The 23,106-nt window shown below is 41.2% G+C and overlaps 1 pseudogene; it reads right to left on the bottom strand.

Moving 5' to 3' along the window:
- Window positions 1-14,527: 14,527 nt before the first annotated feature.
- Window positions 14,528-15,731, bottom strand: LOC133245248 (heterogeneous nuclear ribonucleoprotein D-like; annotated as a pseudogene).
- Window positions 15,732-23,106: the final 7,375 nt, after the last annotated feature.

Raw genomic sequence — 23,106 nt, 5'->3', positions numbered from 1 at the left:
ATGCCAGGCCTCCCTGTCCATCACAAACTCCCAGAGTTCACTCAGACTCACATCCATCCAGTTAGTGATGCCATTCAGCCATCTCATCCTCTGTCGTCCCCTTCTCCTCTTGCCCCCAATCCCTCCCAGCATCAGAGTCTTTTCCAATGAGTCAACTCTTCTCATGAGGTGGCCAAAGTACTGGAGTTTCAGCTTTAGCATCATTCCTTCGAAAGAAATCCCAGGGCTGATCTCCTTCAGAATGGACTGGTTGGAATTCCTTGCAGTTCAAGGGACTCTCAAGAGTCTTCTCCAACACCACACTTCAAAAGCATCAATTCTTCGGCGCTCAGCCTTCTTCACAGTCCAACTCTCACATCCATACATGACCACTGGAAAAACCATAGCCTTGACTAGACAAATCTTTGTTGGCAAAGTAATGTCTCTGCTTTTGAATATGCTGTTTAGGTTGGTCATAACTTTCCTTCCAAGGAGTAAGCGTCTTTTAATTTCCTGGCTGCAGTCACCATCTGCAGTGATTTTGGAGCCCCCCAAAAATAACGTCTGACACTGTTTCCACTGTTTCCCCATCTATTTCCCATGAAGTGATGGGACTGGATGCCATGATCTTCGTTTTCTGAATGTTGAGCTTTAAGGCAACTTTTTCACTCTCCATTTTCACTTTCATGAAGAGGCTTTTGAGTTCCTCTTCACTTTCAGCCATAAGGGTGGTGTCATCTGCATATCTGAGGTTATTGATATTTCTCCTGGCAGTCTTGATTCCACCTTGTGCTTCTTCCAGCCCAGCGTTTCTCATGATGTACTCTGAATATAAGTTAAATAAACAGGGTGACAATATACAGCCTTGACGAACTCCTTTTCCTATTTGGAACCAGTCTGTTTTTCCATGTCCAGTTCTAACTGTTGCTTCCTGACCTGCATACAAATTTCTCAAGAGGCAGATCAGGTGGTCTGGTATTCCCATCTCTTTCAGAATTTTCCACAGTTGATTGTGATCCACACAGTCAAAGGCTTTGGCATAGTCAATAAAGCAGAAATAGATGCTTTTCTGGAACTCTCTTGCTTTTTCCATGATCCAGCAGATGTTGGCAATTTAATCTCTGGTTCCTCTGCCTTTTCTAAAACCAGCTTGAACATCAGGAAGTTCATGGTTCACATATTGCTGGAGCCTGGCTTGGAGAATTTTGAGCATTACTTTACTAGCGTGTGGGATGAGTGCAATTGTGCAGAAGTTTGAGCATTCTTTGGCATTGCCTTTCTTTGCGATTGGAATGAAAACTGACCTTTTCCAGTCCTGTGGCCACTGCTGAGTTTTCCAAATTTGCTGGCATATTGAGTGCAGCACTTTCACAGATCATCTTTCAGGATTTGGAGTAGCTCAACTGGAATTCCATCACCTCCACTAGCTTTGTTCGTGGTGATGCTTTCTAGGGCCCACTTGACTTCACATTCCAGGAAGTCTGGCTCTAGGTCAGTGATCACACCATTGTGATTATCTGGGTTGTGAAGATCTTTTTGTATAGTTCTTCTGTGTATTCTTGCCATCTCTTAATACCCTACATTAATTAATGACTAAGTACATTATATTCCCATTACTTACTTTTTTTTTTCTCTTCCACATTGGTTTTCATGTGGTATTTGCTTTTTATTGTAGAGAGTGTTGAAAATTGTCTAGTTCTTTTTTTTTTTTTTTTTTGCTTTACAATATTATATTTGTTTTGCCATACACCAACATGCATCCACCACGGGTGTACATGTGTTCCCATCCTGAACCCCCTCCCACCTCCCTCCCCATATCATCCCTCCGGGTCATCCCAGTGCACCAGCCCCAAGCCTCCTGTATCCTGTATCGAACCTGGAATGGCGATTTGTTTCTTATATGATATTATACATGTTTTAATGCCATTCTCCCAAATCATCCCCCCCCACCCCACAGAGTCCAAAATACTGTTCTATACATCAGTGTCTCTTTTGCTGTCTTGCATACAGGTTGTCGTTACCATCTTTCTAAATTCCATATATATGAGTTAGTATACTGTATTGGTGTTTTTCTTTCTGGCTTACTTCACTCTGTATAATAGGCTCCAGTTTCATCCACCTCATTAGAACTGATTCAAATGCATTCTTTTTAATGGCTGAGTAATACTCCATTGTGTATATGTACCACAGCTTTCTTATCCATTCGTCTGCTGATCGACATCTAGGTTGCTTCCATGTCCTGGCTATTATAAACAGTGCTGCGATGAACATTGGGGTACAGGGGTCTCTTTCAATTCTGGTTTCCTCAGTGTGTATGCCCAGCAGTGGGATTGCTGGGTCGTATGGCAGTTCTATTTCCAGTTTTTTAAGGAATCTCCACACTGTTCTCCATAGTGGCTGTACTAGTTTGCATTCCCACCAACAGTGTAAGAGGGTTCCCTTTTCTCCACATCCTCTCCAGCATTTATTGCTTGTAGACTTTTGGATCGCAGCCATTCTGACTGGCATGAAATGGTACCTCATTGTGGTTTTGATTTGCATTTCTCTAATAATGAGTGATGTTGAGCATCTTTTCATGTGTTTGTTAGCCACCTGTATGTCTTCTTTGGAGAAATGTCTGTTTAGTTCTTTGGCCCATTTTTTGATTGGGTCATTTATTTTTCTGGAGTTGAGCTGCAGGAGTTGCTTGTATATTCTTGAAATTAGTTCTTTGTCAGTTGCTTCATTTGCTATTATTTTCTCCCATTCTGAAGGCTGTCTTTTCACCTTGCTTATAGTTTCTTTGGTTGTGCAGAAGCTTTTAATTTTAATTAGATCCCATTTGTTTATTTTTGCTTTTATTTCGAATATTCTGGGAGGTGGGTCATAGAGGATCCTGCTGTGATGTATGTTGGAGAGTGTTTTGCCTATGTTCTCCTCTAAGAGTTTTATAGTTTCTGGTCTTATGTTTAGATCTTTAATCCATTTTGAGTTTGCTTTTGTGTATGGTGTTAGAAAGTGTTCTAGTTTCATTCTTTTACAAGTGGTTGACCAGTTTTCCCAGCACCACTTGTTAAAGAGATTGTCTTTTCTCCATTGTATATTCTTGACTCCTTTGTCAAAGATAAGTGTCCATAGGTGTGTGGGTTTATCTCTGGGCTTTCTATTTTGTTCCATTGATCTATATTTCTGTCTTTGTGCCAGTACCATACTGTCTTGATGACTGTGGCTTTGTAGTAGAGCCTGAAGTCAGGCAGGTTGATTCCTCCAGTTCCATTCTTCTTTCTCAAGATGGCTTTGGCTATTTGAGGTAAGCCGCTGCTCCAGCACTGCCTGCAACTCGGTGCCTGCCATGCTGTCCTCGTGGCGGTGGTGAGAGACCCGGCCGAGGAACTGCTACTTTTTTATAACTGTAAAAAGTTATAAATTTACATCTTAACCCCTTTATCTGTTTCACTCTCCCACCCCACTCCTCCTCTGGCAACTACCAATCTGTCCTAAAAGAGTCCATTGTTTTTTTGTTTGTTTGTTTTCTTTTTTACCTCACTGTGTGGCTTGAGGGATCTTAGTTCCTTAACCAGGGATAGAACCCCAGGGATAGAACCCATGCCCCCTGCAGTGGGAGCATGATGTCCTAACCACTAGACCACCAGGGCATTCCTAAGAGTCCATTTCGTGAACCTCTTGTCAAGGATTATATTTAGCTGCAAATAAAAAAAAAAAAAAAAAAAAAACCTATCACAGCAGCTTAAATAATTCAGTGGATTTATTTATCACAAAATAAAAATTCTAGGGGTAGGCAACGAAGGACTAGTGTGAGACTCAACTACTTTAAGAGGGTACTTGACTTCTTTGATATTCCTACTTCACATTCTATTGCACATAATTTTTTTTCAGCCTCCTGATCACAGAATGGCTACTGTCTCTCCAATCATCCTATCTGTTTCCAGGGATAAACAAGAATAAAAGATGAACAAAGAACATTTAGACTTCTACTCACTAGCACTTGTACAATGGCAACTCTAGATACTAAGGAGTCTGAGAATTTTAATATTTTGTACTGACATTAGAAGAAAGGGGGAAAACTGGGATTGGAATGATGTGCTGAGTTCACTACTAGAAACTATGATTTATCAATTTTATCAATTTTATCAAATTTATCAGTTTTTGTCAATTTCAATTTTTTAAAAAATGCAAACTTGTCATCTACATTTCTTTGATTATTAATGAAGTGGAACAATGGTGATTTTGTGGAATATTGATCTTGGTTTTACTAAACATAGAAAATAATTTAGAAATAATGGTAATCACTTCTGCCTTCCTGGCCATGCCACATAGCTTGCAGGATCTTAGTTCTCCAACTCGGGCCCTTGACAGTGAAAACTTGAAGTCCTAACCACTGGACCACAGAGAATTCCCAACCTTTAAATATGTAAACCCATGCTCAGCTCACTGGCCATAAAAAACAGGTCATGGGCAATGGTTTGTAAACCCCTGATCTTGACAAGAATAAAGCATTAGTGTTATTCCCCTCTGTTTTCAAATCTACCTGCCTTCTTCTGGAATTTATCACATGACTTGGTCTGGGTAAAAATCTCAGTATATTATTATCAAATTGTTGCAGGAAGGGGGACCCCTTCCAGGGCCCGAAACTGGGCTCTTGTCTAACACTCAGAAATGAATTGTCCGAGGAGACACATGTGCTGACAAAGCAAGAGATTTTATTGGGAAAGAGCACCCAGGTGGAAAGCAGTAGGGTAAAGGAACCCAGGAGAACTGCTCTGCTGCGTGGCTCGCAGTCTCAGGTTTTATGGTGATGAGATTAGTTTCTGGGTGGTCTTTGGCCAATCATTCTAATTCAGGGTCTTTCCTGATGACACACGCATCAGCCAAGATGGATGCTAGTGAGAGGGATTCTGGGAAGTGGACGGACATGCGGTGTCTCCTTTCGACCTTTCCGGAACTCTCCCAGTTGGTGGTGGCTTATTAGTTCCGTGTTCCTTATCAGGATCTCCTGTCATAAAACAACTCATGCAAGTGGTTACTATGGTGCCTGGCCAGGGTGGGCGGTCTTAATCAATCTGCTTCTCCTAACAACTTCCCCCTGAGAGACTCAAGATAACTTCTTGGGAATTGGGGCAGAGGTCTCTTTCTTCTGTAACTTCTTCCTGCTGTGCATGGGCATAGGCCTGCCTAGCAGAGCAGAAGTTTCTCTCTACCTGATCTAAGTAAGGGTGTTCCACATCTGAAACCAGCTTCCACCCTTGAAGTAACAGCAATTTAGTTTGAAACTGTTGGCCCCTCTCAGAGATGAAATAGACAAGGGCCAAACAAGAGACCTAACAGGATGGTCATCTCTGGTCCCCAGAAACAGAAGGCAACATTTGGGGTGAGGGTTGCAGGGTTTGTGGCCCTTTTTGATTGGTTGGTGGTGAGGCAACAGCTGTGTTCCAGGAATCTTGTGCTCAGTCTGAAGTTACCATCCTCCACCTGGGTGGGGGCTCAAAGACACTGCTATGCATATTTCTTTGAGTAGGAACCAGGACTGTCTCCGGAGGCCGTACCAACCTTTGACTGTTTCTCCTGTTTCTGTATCCCCTCGCTTCCCCGATTAGTAATTGTTTGAATCCACCCTTTGGAACTCAGCGAAGGTGAAGGAGGCTGAATGAAGCCTATATCCTACAGACAAGCAATGGAGAACACAGAACTGATCTCTACTCCAGAGTCCCACAGAGTTCTACTCAGTTTTAATTTAGGGAACTAGGCAACTATGACTGTGATAACTTTCTGTCAAAATGGGGCATAGGACTGCCTCAGCTTGGAGTGTAGACACTGAATTGGAAGTGTTTCTGAGTTCCAAGTTCTAGATCTGAGTCTTGTATGATTAAAATCTCAATCTCTTGGTCTGCCGTTTTGGTGTAACAGACCCAATTAGAAGTAGTTGGAGGAGTGATAACTGGAATTTAGTAGACAAAATAAATCTCATTTCTTTTTAGAAGAATAGGTCTGAAACCCAGTCTGGACCTGGCACTTCGGGGAGACTTGTAGCCAGGTAGCCAGTTGCCTAGTTTTATAAAAAGTCAGGTTGCCAGTTACTAGCTTCCAGCAGACATTGTTTTGAGAATGGTGGCATCCAAGCCTGACAAGACTCAGAAAACCCAAGTGTTGGATATAGGGAGAGAGACTTCTGCTCTGCTAGGCAGGCCTATGCCCATGCACAGCAGGAAGAAGTTACAGAAGAAAGAGACCTCTGCCCCAATTCCCAAGAAGTATCTTGAGTATGAAGTCTCTCAGAGGGGAGTTGTTAGGGGAAGCACACTGATTGAGACCGCCCACCCTGCCCAGGCACCATAGTAACCATTTGCATGAGTTGTTTTATGACAGGAGATCCTGATAAGGAATACGGAACTAATAAGCCACCACCAACTGGAAGAGTTCCGGAAAGGTCGAAAGGAGACACCACGTGTCCGTCCACTTCCCAGAATCCCTCTCGCTAGCATCCATCTTGGCTGAGCGATGCCTTCGTCACCAGGAAAGACTCTGAATTAGAATGATTGGCCAAAGACCACCCAGAAACTAATCTCATCACCATAAAACCTGAGACTGCGAGCCACGCAGCAGAGCAGTTCTCCTGGGTTCCTTTACCCTACTGCTTTCCACCCGGTGCCCTTTCCCAATAAAATCTCTTGCTTTGTCAGCACATGTGTCTCCTCGGACAATTCATTTCCGAGTGTTAGACAAGAGCCCAGTTTCGGGCCTTGGAAGGGGTCTGCCTTCCTGAAAAAATACTACTGAGTCATGCATAGGGGATGGGGCCATCACCATAGCCTCTCTCTCCCCACACCCGCCATCAGCAGCTGAACAGTAGAGAGGCTGGCCCATCAAATGCCTGATGCACTGAACCACAGAGTAGGACACCACCCAGGGTGCTCCTTTAAGTGACTGATGTGCCGATCTACAGAGTAGGACCCCAGACGGCGGGGGGCCCTTTATGTGCCTGATGCACCAAACAACAGAGAGGGACCCCAGGCAAGGGAGCCCTCTGAGTCCCTGAACAGGCAGAGCTATGGAGAAAGACTGGCCAAAGAGGCCTTCTGATCGCCAGCTACAAAAGGCTCAAAAAAAGACTATGATAGGGTCATAACTCCTGCAGCAGAGGCAGTCCATGTCCCTGCACACTTGGCGCCGCCAGTGTCCCTGCAAGCCAAGCAGCTGCACCACCTTCATGCTCAACTCTCACTAGGGCAGAGCTGCCACAGGCTAAAAAAACGTCTTGCTTCTATGCACACAGGGTTGCTTGGGTCATGTCCAGCTCTGTGACCCTGTGGACTGTGGCCCACCAGGCTTCTCTGTCAGGGAGGGGTATTCTCCAGGCAAGATTACTGGAGGGTATTGGCCATTACTGGTTGCCATACCCTTCCAGAGCACTGTATTCCCTGCTGCCCTAGCCACCAACCCCCCAAAGTACCTGGTGATGCGAGAACCCCTGTGACCCAAGCAGCTGCACCACCTCCTCACTTGGCCCTCACAGGGGCAAACCCAAGCCCTCCAGGGCAGCCTCAGGAGGAAACTCCAATGGACGACCCACATGTAGAGGTAGAAATAAAACCACAATTGAAACTCAGGAGTAGTGTGGCTAAGGAACAAGACCCAAACAAAACCTTCCCACCAGCTGTACAAGCTGCAGATTAAATCCACACGATCAACTAGGCAGACTCTGTGTCTATGGAATATATAAAAGGTCATTGAAAGCTCCCACACAAGAAGTTCTGATAGCGCTAGTTCTGATAGCTATGGACATTGGAGGCAAGAATACAGGAGTAGAACCAGATTACAATATGAGCTGCCCTCACAGCAGGTCCAGAGATCTGCACAGTGTTGGAAGGCATCCTAGGGAGGTGAAGTGGACTGTGACTCCCAGAGAGGGAAACGGCTCTGACAGCAGTGACTCAAGAAAAGCATTTATTATTCTTATGTTTTGACTTGTTTTGTAGATTCTTTTGGATTTTTTCCCCCTGCTTTTCCCCCCTCTGTTGTAGTTGTTGGTTTTATTGGCATTATGAAATCTAATTAAGATTTGAGCTTTTTTTTTTTCCTCAGTCACATTTTTTATCATTGTTATAAACCTCTGCCTCTACATTGGGCTTTTGCAGTTCTGTGGAGTTTCCCTTTTTTTCTCTCTCTTTTTTTTAATTTTAAGTTTTCAAACCTATTATTTTTTCTACAGTTATTCCTTTGTTTACTTTTCCTCCTGTTCTTTTCCCCTTGCAGTTAATCTTTAATGTGTATAAATCTTCTTTATCTACTTCTATTTGACATTGTATATCCATTCTTTCTTTCTTTCCTTTCTTCTCACATATTTGATAGTTTTATTTTCATTGCTTTATTCCCCAATTGGCATCTTGCTTTAGTTTGATTTTCCAGTTTGTGCTTTAGTTAGTTTTTTTCTGATAGATATATTTTTTGGTTTCCTTTGTTATCCAGGTCAATCTATTTTACTTTTGTTGGACTGTTTTGATTTTGCTTATGGGTGTATATGTATATATGTATATTCAGTCACACTTTTTATTGTTGTTATAAACTTCTGCCTCTACGTTGGGCTTTTGCACTTCTGTGAAGTTTTCCTTTTTTTTTTTTTTTCCTTTTTCTTTCTTCTTCCTTTTTTTATTTCGTTTTTTATCATTTTAATTTATAATTTTTAAACCTATTAAACTTTTTCTACATTTATTCTTTGTTTTCCTTTCCTACAGTTCTTTTTCCCTTGCAGTTAATCTTTAATGTATATAAATCTTCATCTGCCTCTATTTAACTTTGCATATCTATTCTTTCTTTATTTCCTTTCTTTCCTCTCCTCTCAACATATTTGTTAATTTTGTCTTCATTGTTTTTTTCCCCACGTGGCACCTTGCTTTAATTTTATTTTCCAGGTTGTGCTTCAGTTAGTTTTTCTTCCTAACTGGTAAATATGATTTTTGATTTCCTTTGTTTGCCAGGTCAATCTACTGTACTTCTTTTTTTGTTGGACTGTTTTGACCTTGCTCATGGGCGTATATGTATATGTGTATATTCCATTATTTTAATTATTACTTGTCTGATTTTGTAACTGCCATTTGTCTGGGGTTCACCTTTGGTTTCTCGTTTTTGGATATTTGTTTTAATCTCACTTAATGCCATAACAAACCACTTGTGGAACATCATTCCTGACCAAGATCCAGCCCTGAGACTTTGGAGTGGGAGTACTGACTCCAAGACCCTAGACTACCAGAGAACTAACCCTCAGTTCAGTTCAGTCACTGAGTCATGTTCGACTCTTTGTGACCCCATGAATCGCAGCACATCAGGCCTCCCTGTCTATCACCAACTCCCGGAGTTTACACAAACTCATGTCCATCGAGTCAGTAATGACATCCAGCCACCTCATCCTCTGTCGTCCCCTTCTCCTCCTGCCCCCAATCCCTCCCAGCATCAGGGTCTTTTCCAATGAGTCAACTCTTCGCATCAGGTGGCCAAAGTATTGGAGTTTCAGCTTCAACATCAGTCCTTTCAATGAACACCCAGGACTGATCTTTAGGATGGACTGGTTGGATCTCCTTGCAGTCTAAGGGATTCTCAAGAGTCTTCTCCAACACCACAGTTCAAAAGCATCAATTCTTCGGCACTCAGCCTTCTTCACAGTCCAACTCTCACATCCATACATGACCACTGGAAAAAACCATAGCCTTGATTAGACGGAACTTTGTTGGCAAAGTAATGTCTCTGCTTTTCAATATGCTATCTAAGTTGGTCATAACTTTTCTTCCAAGGAGTAAGCGTCTTTTAATTTCATGGCTGCAGTCCCCATCTGCAGTGATTTTGGAGCCCAGAAAAATAAAGTCTGACACTGTTTCCACAGTTTCCCCATCTATTTGCCATGAAGTGATGGGACTGGATGCCATGACCTTAGTTTTCTGAATGTTGAGCTTTAAGCCAACTTTTCCACTCTCCTCTTTCACTTTCACCAAGAAGCTCTTTAGTTCCTCTTCACTTCCTGCCATAAGGGTGGTGTCATCTGCATATCTGAGGTTATTGATATTTCTCCCAGCAATCTTGATTCCAGCTTGTGCTTCTTTCAGCCCAGCGTTTCTCATGATGTACTCTGCATATAAGTTAAACAAGCAGGGTGACAACCATAAGAGATGATAAACATTTTTTTCCTTGGTGATGTTCCAACCAAAGAAATGGTGATGAATCAGACTCAGGAAACGAACTTATGGTTGCTGACAGCTAAAGAGATAGGGAGTTTGGGAAGGACACGTACACATTTCTATATTCAAAATGGATAACCAATAAGAACCTATCGTGTAGCACATGCAACTCTACTCAAGCTTCTGTGCCAGCCTGGATGGGAGAGGGGTTTGGGGAAGAACAGATACATGTATATGTATGGCTGAGTCCCTTCACTGTTCACCTGAAACTATCACAACACTGTTAATCAGCTATACCCCAATACAAAATACAAAGTTTAAAGTTTGGGAAAAAGAAAAAAAGAAATGGTCATGAGTGATGTTCCTCTTAAGGAAGGGCTAGAAATGCTGTACATGCCTGTGTACAACCTACAGGCCCAATGATTGGCAGCATGCCTTCAGCCTGAGACTCTCGAATTCTGCCGTTTAAAAGAGGAGTCCGATCCTCATCCAATTAAAAGGAACGCTTAGTCCTGCAAGAGAATATTGTCACATCTGGCTCTAGTGAACCTGAAGTGCCTAAATGCAGAGTGCTGTTACTTCACTGAACTCCAAAGAACAAGTTGTGTTTGCTTTGCACCTCTTCCATAATAAATAGTATGGTAGATTTCAGTTTGGGATTTGCTTTCCTTGTAATATATCAGTTCAGCAGGGGAGGCTGTGGAAAAGGAGACCCATAGCCTTCACTACCTCAGATCGTCAAGATCACTTACACCTACCAAAAAGAACTCGACAACTGTGAACAATCAGTTTGGCTTAGGTCAGTTTACAAACACATCCTTAATGACTCATTGTTTATAAATAATCTCAAACCCGGTTTTCTCTCAAGGGTGATATTTCAGACAGTCTTATTGGATAGATCCCTTTGACATCTCTATATAGTCATGAGTTGAAGAACACTCTAAGGTACCTGGGACCACACCTGTTTTTACTCACTGTTCTATTCTCTGTGTGTGCCATGCAGTAAGTGTTCAATAAAAACTATTAAATGTATGCTTTAACAAATGAATATGTAACACATTTTAGCCAGAATGTCCCCAAGTCCAAATCTTCCAACTTTCATTGGACCAAAAAAAAAAAAAAAAATCTGCTGACTCAATTTCCTGCGCTACATACTCTGGAAAAACCCCATGCCCTCTCTGAGAGTTCAAGGGATTCCCAGGGTCCCCTCATGGCTACCTCTGGCTCTGACTTCTTGTTCTTGCTGAATTCTCTCACGTCTCTCCTCCCACACAGTTCTCAGCCTTACACTATATATAGGACCAAGTATGAAGCCTCCCCTTTTATCTGCAAAACATCACCAATCCAAGGCAGTTGTTGAGATTGCTACTGAAGGTTTTTGGATAATAGGAATTACTACTGCCAGCCCCAAAAATAAATAAAAATGAGATATTAGACATCTCTGTTCTCATGTTCCTCAGCATCCCTGAAACAAGGAACCTCCTACTGCTGAATTTCCCCCTCAGAAGAGTGACCCTGCCTCTGGCTCCCAGAGCTATAACGGCCTCTCGCTAACCTCCAACATCAATCACTAACTTCCCAGTGTTGTCTTATACAGGGAAGCCTACCTCTTCTTTGCTGCACCATCTCTGGTCTAGGCTGAGTTTTTGCAAGCAAAGTGGCCTGATTAGATGTTTTTTCTAACCCAGGAATTTATATCTCTCCCTCTAGGCCATGCTCTATACAAGAGCATTTACTGTATATATTCTATGAACCAGTTGTCCTAATAGATGCCAGGATATAAAATGAATAAGAGCTTTCATGGTGGCTCAGTGGTAAAGAATCCACCTGCCAATGTAGGAGACACAGAAGATGCGGGTTTGTATCTTCTGGTTCATAGAATATATACAGTAAATGCTCTTGTATAGAGCATAACCAATCTGACTGCTATTAACAAAGTATAACAAGTTGAAGCTGAAGATGGAGACTGACTTCATTTTACTTCATGTTAATGTAAACAGCCAGCTGGGTCATGGAAATGGCATCTATTAGGACATCTGGTTCATAGAATATATACAGTAAATGCTCTTGTATAGAGCATAACCAATCTGACTGCTATTAACAAAGTACAACATGTTGAAGCTGAAGATGGAGACTGACTTCATTTTACTTCATTTTAATGTAAACAGTCAGCTGGGTCATTGTTATACATACTGATCTCCAAACCTCCCTAACTATCCCTTCCCTCCACCCTTCCCCCCTGGTAACCATAAATTTGTTCTTTAAGTCTGTGAGTCTATTTCTATTTTTGTATATAAGTGTATTTGTATCATTTCTTTTTAGATTCTACATATAAGGGATATGGGATATCATACTTTTTTTTCTCTGTCTGACTTAATTCTCTGTCACTCAATATCACAATCTCTAGGTACATCCATGTTGTTGCAAATGGCATTACTTCATTCTTTTTAATGGCTGGGTAATATTCCACTGTATACATGTACCACTTCTTTCTTATCCATTCCTTTATCAATGGGCATTTAGGTTTCTTCTATGTCTTGGCTACTGTAAACATATTGCAATAAACACTGGGGTGCATGTATCCTTCCAGATCATGTTTTCCTCCAGATGTATACCCAGGAGTGGGGTTGCAGAGTCATGTGGTAACTCTAGCTTTTTTAGCTTTTTTAAGGAACCTCCATACTATTCTCCATAGTAGCTATACCAATTTACATTCCCACCAACAGTGCAGGAGGGTTCTCTTCTCTCCACACCCTCTTCAGCACTTAATGTTTTTGAATTTTTTGATGATAGCCATTTTACTGGTGTGAGTTGATATCTCATTGTAGTTTTGATTTGCATTTCTCTAATAACTAGCAGAAAGTGAAGAGGAAGTAAAAGCCTCTTGATGAAAATGAAAGAGGAGAGTGAAAAAGTTGGCTTAAAGCTCAACATTCAGAAAACTAAGATCATGGCATCCAGTCCCATTACTTCATGGGAAATAGATGGGGAAACAGTGGAAACAGTGTCAGACGTTATTTTGGGGGACTCCAAAATCACTGCAGATGGTGATTGCAGCCAGGAAATTAAAAGACACTTACTCCTTGGAAGGAAAGTTATGGCCAACCTAGATAGCATATTCAAAAGCAGAGGCATTACTTTGCCAACTAAAGTCCATCTAGTCAAGGCTATGGTTTTTCCAATGGTCATGTATGGATGTGAGAGTTGGATTGTGAAGAAAGCTGAGCGCCGAAGAATTGATGCTTTTGAACTGTGGTGTTGGAGAAGACTCTTGAGAGTCCCTTAGACTGCAAAGAGATCCAACCAGTCCATTCTGAAGGAGATCAGCCCTGGGTGTTCTTTGGAAAGAATGATGCTAAAGTTGAAACTCCAGTACTTTGGCCACCTCATGTGAAGAGTTTACTCATTGGAAAAGACTCTGATGCTGGGAGGGATTGGGGGCAGGAGGAGAAGGGGATGACAGAGGATGAGATGGCTGGATGGCATCACCGACTCGGTGGACGTGAGTTTGAGTCAACTCCGGGAGTTGGTGATGGACAGGGAGGCCTGGTGTGCTGCAATTCGTGGAGTCGCAAAGAGTCGGACACAACTGAACGACTGAACTGAATAACTAGCAATGTTGAACCTCTTTTCGTGTGTCTCTTGGCCGTCTGTATGTATTCTTTGGAGAAATGTCTATTTTGGGTTTCTGCCCATTTTTTGATTGGATTGTTTGTTTTGATGATATTAAGCTTCATGGGCTGTTAGTAGATTTTGGAGACTAACCCCTCATCAATCACATCATTTGAAAATATTTACTCCAAGTCTGTGGGTTGTCTTTTGTTTTGTTTCTGGTTTTCTTTACTGTGCCAAAGCTTTTAGGCTTAATTAAGTCCCACTTATTTATTCTTGTTTCTTGTTTCCATTATTCTAGAAAGTAGATCAAAAAGGATACTGCTGCCATCTATGTTAGGAGTGCTCTGCCTATGTTTTCCTCTAAGAGTTTTAGTGTTCAGTCTCAACTTTAGGTCTTTAATCCATTGTGAGCTTATTTTTTGTATGGTATAAAAAATGATCTAATTTGATTTTTTCCCCATGTTTCAGTCCAGTTTTCCCACCACCATTTGTTGAAGAGACTGTCTTTTCAAAATTGCATAGTCATGCCTCCTTCATCATAGATTAATTGACCATGGGTGCATGGGTTTATTTCTGGGCTCTTGATCTTGTTCCATTGATCTATATTTCTATTTTTGTGACAGTACCACACTGTTTTGATGACTATAGCTTTGTAGGATAGTCTGAAGTCAGGGATCCTGATTCCTCTAGCTCTGTTTTTCCTTCCTCAAGATTGTTTTGGCTTTCCCTGAAGCATTTTCAGGAACTGAGGACAAGAGACCAAACGTTATCTCAGTGCTCTTATCACTCAATGAACTCCAAGGGTTTAGGAAACTGTAAGACAGGAACTATGGATGAAGACCAAATATATATTTCTCATATATTCTGATTATCACCTGAATGATCAGATATATTTTTTAATAAACCACAATATCATAGGCACTCTTGTAACTTCCGTATCTTTCATCTTAATATTTGGTTTGGGGTTTGACCCTGATGTCCACCATGATCCTAGTTCCACCTGGTCCACCAGCTGCAGCTCCCTTTCCTCCCATTGCTATTGATGCTTGTACATCTCTTTGGGTTGTGCTTTTTTATTTTAATTTACGTGTCACAGAACCAATTTGATGATATGTGCTTTCTAACAATTTCTTTACTGGCTCTTCATCTGTATATGTGATAAAACAAATCCTCTTTTTTTCATTTATTTTTGAATCCATGGGGAGTTCAATATTTCAACCCCTCCTAAATCTCCAAAGTATTCTTTAATTTGTTCTTCAGAAGTATCTGGGCTCAACCTACCCACAAAAATCTTTTTAGGAGATTTTTTGCCTCTTAAGTTAATACTCTTAAAGTATTAACTTTTGGTGGGTCTATCAATTTGCCATCTAGTTAGTGTTCTTTGTCTTCCAAAGTCTTATTAACACTAGCAGCATCTTTGAAAAGCACAAATCCAGGTCCTCTTGATCTTTGAGTAATTGGCTCTGTTTTGATTATGCAGTCTACAGCTTATCAAGTGAGATAAGTATTCAGTCAGGTCTTTCTTGCTTATATACCAACTCAAGGCTCCAATAAACATTATACTATCATCCTGCTGATCCTTACTGATGTTGATCTTGTAGCCCTCTGCAAATGCTTCTGGGTCATCATACTTGCTTACATGCTGCATGGTGGGGGTGCAGCACCAGCTCAGCCTGAGTCCAGGTAGCGGTGATGATGGTGCATTTTATCGACCTGAATTTAAAATGATGGCAGAAGGGCCCATTCCTTGAATTTTTTAATATTTTGACTTCTTGGGGCCTTACTTCCCCTGGAGGAACTATCCCTGCCAGGGTTAGCTAATTTCTAAGGGTAGCAAACAACTCGCCTGTGAACTTTCCTGTCATGTGCAAACCAACCAATACAGAGCTTGTACCCTCAGCCTTCTGTCTGTTAGGGTCTCACATTCCAGGACACTATCAACCTGCCCCAGTCACCAAGGATCAGGAACCAGACAACTAGAGATAGCCCCTGTGCCCCAGAGCCTGCTGAAATTATTCAAACTAGCCAACCTGAAATCTGCTTATCCTGCTTTACCTCTTCCTGTGGAAACCACAATAAGAGCTCTTGCATACGATTTTCCCTCAATGTCTCTGCCTCCTGATTGACCCTGGTTTATGCCCTTTATGGCCCCCCACCCTGATGCTGGGAAAGACTGAATGCAAAAGGAGAAGAGGGCGGCAGAGGGTAAGATGGTTAGATAGCATCACCTACTCAAAGAACATGAATCTTAGCAAACTCTGGGAAATAGTGAAGGACAGGGAAGCCTGGCTTGCTGCAGTCCATGGGGTCACAGAGTCAGATAAGACTTAGAGACCAAACAACTACAGCTTGTGGGACTGAGCACTTTACCTGTGGAATCTGATTCTATCTCCGGGCAGGTAGTGTCAAAATTGAGTCAAATGCTCAGACACTCTGTGGCATCCAAATATTGCTGTTGGTATGGGGAAGCCTAGACACACACACACAGGAATGAGTCTCAGAACCTTGCTTAGTGCCTACAGTGGTGATCAAAACTATAGTGGCTATGGGTGGCATGAAGATACTGCGTAGAACTATGGGAAATCTGGATATGGACTAGAATACGCAGATATTGGCAAACAGAGCGCGTATGGCAATGCATCTCAAGCAGGAGACAATCACCAAAATGATTTCCAGCCATACTAGTGGGGGCATCAGAAAAAACAAGAGTAGTGCTAAGCTATTAATGATTGGCCTTCTGTTGATTTAAAATGATTATTTTGTAAAAGATTTTCTACGGTACAAGACAAAACTATGTCCCACTGTTTATAATTGAAACAGGAGGGAAGGGGGCAAAGCACATTCTTTAAAAGAGTGACATAGCCTGAGGACATGACATAAGCTGATTAGAACCAAACAGGTCCAAGATGGAAGACAAACTGACTTCCACTAGGCCTTGAGCCTTCAGTATATGTTCATTGTAACAGATCAGCAAGCTAAATGACATACCTACCAGGGAAAACCACTAGACCATTCACGTATGACCTAAATCAAATCCCTTACAATTATACAGTGGAAGTGACAAATAGATTCAAGGGAATAGATCTGATAGAGTGCCTGAAGAACTATGGACAGAGGTTCATAGCACTTTACATGAGGCGGTGATCAAAACCATCCCCAAGAAAAAGAAACGCAAGAAGGCAAAATGTTTGTCTGAGGAGGCCTTACAAACAGTTGAAAAAGAAGAGAAATCAAAAGCAAAGGACAAAAGGAAAGATATACCCATCTGAATGCAGAGTTCCAAAGAATAGCAAGAAGAGATAAGAAAGCCTTCTTCAGTGATCAGTGCAAAGAAATAGAGGAAAACAATAGAATGGGAAAGACTAGAGATCTCTTCAAGAAAATTAGAGATACCAAGGGAACATTTCATGCAAAGATGGACACAATAAAGGACAGAAACAATATGGCCCTAACAGAAGCAGAAGATATTAGGAAGAGGTAGCAAGAATACACAAAAGAACTGTACAAAAAAGATCTTAATGACCCAGATAACCATGATGGTTTGATCACTCACAGACAGCCAAACATTCCTGGAGTGAGAAGTCAAATGGACCTTGGGAAGCATCACAAAGTTAGTGGAGGTGATGGAATTCCAGTTGAGCTATTTCAAATCCTAAAAGATAATGCTGTGAAAGTGCTGCACTCAATGTGCCAGCAAATTTGGAAAAGTCAGCAGTGGCCACAGGCCTGGAAAAGGTCAGTTTTCATTCCAATACAAAAGAAAGGCAATGCCAAAATATGTTCAAACTACCGCATAATTGCACTCACCTAATATGCTAGCAAAGTAATGCTCAAAATTCTGCAAGCCAGGCTTCAACAGTACATGAACCGTGAACTTCCAGATGTACAAGCTGGATTTAGAAAAGGCAGAGGAACCAGAGATCAAATTGCCAACATCCATTGGATGATCAAAAAAGCAAGAGAGTTCCAAAAAAACATCTGCTTTATTGACTACACAAAAGCCTTTGTGTGGATCACAACAAACTGCAGAAAATTTTTCAAGAGATGGGAATACCAGACCACCTGACCTGCCTTTTGAGAAATCTGTATGCAGACCAGGAAGCAACAGTTAGAACTGGGCATGGAACAACAGTCTAGTTCCAAATTGGATAAGGAGTACATCAAGGCTGTATATTGTCACCCCACTTATTTAACTTATATTCAGAGTACATCACCCAAAATGCCAGGCTGGATGAAGCACAAGCTGGAATCAAGATGGCCGGGAGAAATATCAATAACTGCAGATATACAGATGACACCACCATTATGTCAGGAAGTGAAGAGAAACTAAAGAGTCTCTTGATAAAAGTGAAAGAGGAGAGTGAAAAAGTTGGCTTAAAACTCAACATTCAAAAAATGAAGATCATGGCATCTGGTCCCATCACTTCATGGTATATAGATGGGGAAACAAAAGAAACAGTGAGAGATTTGATTTGGGGGAACTCCAAAATCAATGCAGATGGTGACTGTAGCCATAAAATTAAAAGATGCTTGCTCTTTGGAAGAAAAGCTATGACCAACCTAGACAGCATATTAAAAAGCAGAGATATTACTTTGCCGACAAAGGTCTGTCTAGTCAAAGCTACAGTTTTTCCAGTAGTCATGTATGGATGTGAGAGTTGGTGAAAGCTGAGTGCCAAAGAACTGATGCTTTTGAACTGTGGTGCTAGAGAAGACTTGAGAGTCCCTTGGACTGCAAGGAGATCAAACCAGTCAATCCTAAAGGAAATCAGTCCTGAATATTCATTGGAAGGACTGATGCTGAAGCTGAAGCTCCAATACTTTGGCCACCTGATGTGAAGAATTGACTCATTGGAAAAGATCCTGATGCTGGGAAAGATTGAAGGCAGGAGGAGAAGGGGACGACAGAGAGTGAGATGGTTGGATGGCATCACCCACTCTATCAATGTGAGTTTGAGCAAGCTATGTGAGTTGGTGATGGGCAGGGAAGCCTGGTGTACTGCAGTCCATGGGGTTCCAAAGGGTCAGACATGACTGAGCAATTGAACTGACTGACTGACCAGTGCCATGACCATACTGAGGTCAACTATCAAAGGTCAAAAGGTGGGTGGTGGCCCAGTTCCTGGAAATCCCTACCCCTTCCTCAAAAGAGTTGAAATAACTCTCCCACTCATTAGCTTATGAAACTACTCAGCCCATAAAACTAACCATGCCATATTTCAGGGCCTCTCACCTTCTGAGATAGCACAACTCTGTTGAGTATGTTTCTTTCTAAATAAAACCACTTCTTGCCTGTCACTTTGTTTCTCACTGAATTCTTTCTGTAATGAGATATTAAAGAACTGGGCTTCATTAAATGCTGAAGCTAGGTATATGATCTCAGTAGGAAGACTGTGAGTTTTGGCTGGATTTGAGTCCCAGCCTCATTGGTTCAAGTCCCAATTTCAGTTACACAGTTTCATAGTCATCAATTGATTTTCTTTGTTTTTACTTGTCATTTGTTATCTGCCTTATGACTGAATGTGGATTTGTGTTAATATAAATTTTATTTGTAAAATTTCATGTTAAGCCTCAAATAAATGCTACTGTTGGGGAGGGAGAAACTTTCCCTTACCCTTCTCAAGTTATTCTGGCTGGTCTAGTAATTAAATTCACACAAGACAAATCAACAAGAGGGGAAAAAAACAAATTTGTGTGTGCAGAGATCCCAGGAATGGTACCTATGAAGCAGTTTTTTAGACTTTTTAGACAAACAATAAATTTGCGAGGAATTGATAAGACAAACATAGGCTTTGGGTGCTTAACTAATGAAGAATCTACAGCGTTTACTCAAGTAGCAAAGTTTGTTTATATACACATCTTGGCCCCAGTATCACTAACCCTGTTGATAAGGGTATCCTTATATCTCCAGGTGCAGAGAGGGTACCTTTCACATAGGAAATTTATTTTCTACTTTCAAGGAGACAGAGAGGAAGGCCAGGGCATTCCTCTTGCATTGGCCTTTCCTTAAGTATCTCCCATTCAAAATAATCAATATGCCATTTTGGCATATCTGGGGGCAGCCTGCCCTGAGTCCCAACACCTCCTTCTGTGAAAAAAGAAAAACAAAATGAAAGAAAAGAAATGGTTAGTATACCTGCACTCCCTTAGCCTGAGTTAGGTTGCACCCTAGATACACTTCTGTCATCAGATTTATTAAACTACATCGTAAAATCATTTTGTTGGGTTCTGCCTATTAGACATAATTCTTGTGGGTAGTCATTCTGTCTCCTTCATCCCTGTGTTCTCAGTTTACAGGGTGGTGCATTGCCCAGAGTTTCCCAGCTCCTGTAACTTAGCATCTTTGTAGAGTGTAAACAGGTTACAGGTGTCCCAAGAGATCCTGATGGCTGTAAATTTTTTATGGTGATACAAAAGTCAAAACCATATTTCACAACCACTTAAATGTTCACTTAAATTAAAATTATATTTGAATATTATTTATATGGCTTTCCTATTTTCAGTTATTATCTTAGCAAAAGACTTTAGGTATAATGCCCACCACTAGAATGTCCTCTATTGGCAATACTAAGGAACACCTCCCTCAGTAATGCCATGTAAATATCATCCTTGTTGTGTGTGCCAGGATGTAGTTTTGGGAGCACTGACCCACCTAGAAGGATTCTGAAAAGGGATTTGAATTAAATAAGATTGTATGAATGAACTGATGAATGTACTGGCTTTGCCTATTAGTATCTGCAAATCACCAGCATGCCCAAACCTTGGTATTCCAGCTACAAAGAGAACAATGACTATTTTATAGAATTATGATGATTAATAATACATGATCTAAGTTCAGCTATAAAACATTGTATAATGTAAATTTAGTTACCAACTTTGGCAGTAACAGTTACACTACCATTTCCCTAACTGATCTCCCTTTCTTCAGCCTCACTCCTCTGCCATTAAGAATTCTGCACCAAAAAAAAAAGAATTCTGCACCCTATTCTAGTAGGGGGAGGCGGGTTTCCCCACACTGCGAAGCACCACTAGCTGGGTGTCCTACAATTAAACACAATTCTGATGCTATCTAGCAAGAGGTTAAGGACTCCGTCTCACAAGACTTCCCCCTCTGGCCACTTCAGACATCAGTTGCAAGTCCAGAGTGTCATCTGTGCTTCTGGCTATAGATGAGAAGTTCCACTGACTCCTTCCTTGGGCTCAATTAATTTGCTAGAACAGCTTACAGAACTCAGAGAAACATTTTACTTACTAGATGATCAGTTTATTATGAAAGGATATAACTCAAGAAGAGCCAGATAGAAGAAATACACAGAGCAACGTATGGGGGAAAGGCTCAGAACTTCTACACCCTCTCTGAGAATGCTAGTCTCAAATCTCCACATGTTCACCAACCCAGAAGCTCTGGACCCTGTCCTTTGGGGGTTTTTGGAGGCTTCATTACACAGGCTTTATTGACTAAATCATTGATCACTGGTTGATTCAACCTCCAATCCCTCTCCCCTCCCTAAGGGTCAAGAGAGGTGGGAGTGACAGTTCCAACCCTCTAATCACATGGTTGGTTCTGCCGGCAACCAGGCCCCATCCCTAGGTGGGGCTCAAATTTCACCTCATTTGCATAACAGAAGATACCTGTATCCTTCTCATCACTCAAGAAACTCCTGAGGTCTTAGAGCTCTGTGCCAGAAATGGAGATGAAGACCAAATATATGTATTTTTTTTTTTATTATCAATCACAAAATCAGAGCCATATACCCTGCTCTTATGATCAAATCATTCTTCAAGTCTTTTTCCCCAAATCACTCCTCAAATTAAAAATTTCTAGTCAGCTGCCCTTTGCCTACAGTTTTTTGCAGTTAAGCCTAACTGAGGCCATGAGGACCTTCAATTTTTAACTCTGAGGCAGATCCCTCTGTTCGCTATGACCTGACCCTACAACAGGTCTAAGAGGGAAGTCCAAGACCAATAAGCCAGGTACACCAGCCACTAAGGATGGGAGATCCCAGAGCCAAGCTATATTAAACAAGTTTATCCAAAGAAGTCATAAGCAATGGCATGAAGGCAGGCTCAGTAGATGAGGCAGGCAACGAGAAGTCAAAGCTGCAGCAACAGCAGCAGTATTGGGTTTAGAGGTGAAGTAAGGACACAAGTAATAGGTTTTCATCAGAATGAGGTCCATTATGTTCCCCTAGCAAACAGCCTCCAAATTAAGTGGCTTATCACAACACAGGTTTATTGCTTGCTAATGCAAAGTCAGTTGCAGGTCTGGGGAAATGCAAAATAATTATCATCTGTGGAGCAAGTCACAGTAATTACACCATGAGGCCTTCTTAGTTGCAGAAGAAATAATACATCTGAAGTATCTTGTAGGTTTTTCTTTGCTTTAGCCTGGAAATGAAATATGTCATTTTTGCCAACAGCCCATTGTCCACAAGTCAGATGGCCCCACCTAATTTTAAAATGACTGATAAATGCAGGTGTGGTAGCTAGAATCCAAAGATGTAACCCACATACATTCCCTACCCATCAATTACACACATATTATACCATTTATATGAAATATTAAGAATAGTCAAATCCATAGAAAGAATTAGTGGCTACGTAGGGCTGAGGGGGTTTGGGGAAATGGGGTGTGTCTGCAACAGGTATGGGGTTTCTTTGGGGGTGATAAAAATGTCCCAAATTTGATTGTGATGATGATGACACAATTCTGTGAATACACTAAAAAAAACATTCAACTATATATTTATGTATGGTTAAACTGTATATTTAACTATACATTTATGGTATGTGGATTATATTTCAATAAAGCTGCTTTTAAAAATCAAGATAATTTATATACCCTCAGAACTCTTGATAAAAATTGTCCAAAACTCACATATAAGGTGAAAGGAAGACTGCTTGTGGTTTCAAGGTCATATACAAGCATGGCCCAAGAGGCCTCCCCAAGGATTATCTCACCCTTCTTTCTAGGCTGTCCAGTACTCCAACCACAGCCACAGGTGTCTGCTGACCACCTAATATGTAGCAAGCACAACCCAATGTTTAATTTTATTTAATTTTAATTAATTTAAATGTTAAAGCTAGAGTTATTGGGAAACTTTTAAATACATATTATATATATATATATATATATATATATATATATATATATATATATACTTTTTTATAACAGAGGTCTTTGTCTTTATTTGTATCATAGGTAGGGTTTGGGGAAGTTGTTTGTTTTTGGCTGAGCCACACACCTTGTGGCATCTTATTGTTATTTTTTTTTTATCTTTTAATTGGAGAAAAATTGCTTGATAATGTGTTGGTTTCTGCCATACAACAATGTGAATCGACTATAATT

Source organism: Bos javanicus, chromosome 3 (assembly GCF_032452875.1).
Source record: "Bos javanicus breed banteng chromosome 3, ARS-OSU_banteng_1.0, whole genome shotgun sequence".
NCBI lineage: Eukaryota > Metazoa > Chordata > Mammalia > Artiodactyla > Bovidae > Bos > Bos javanicus.
The sequence above is the reverse complement of the archived record's forward strand: the minus strand, read 5'-3'. Positions and strand labels throughout refer to the sequence as shown.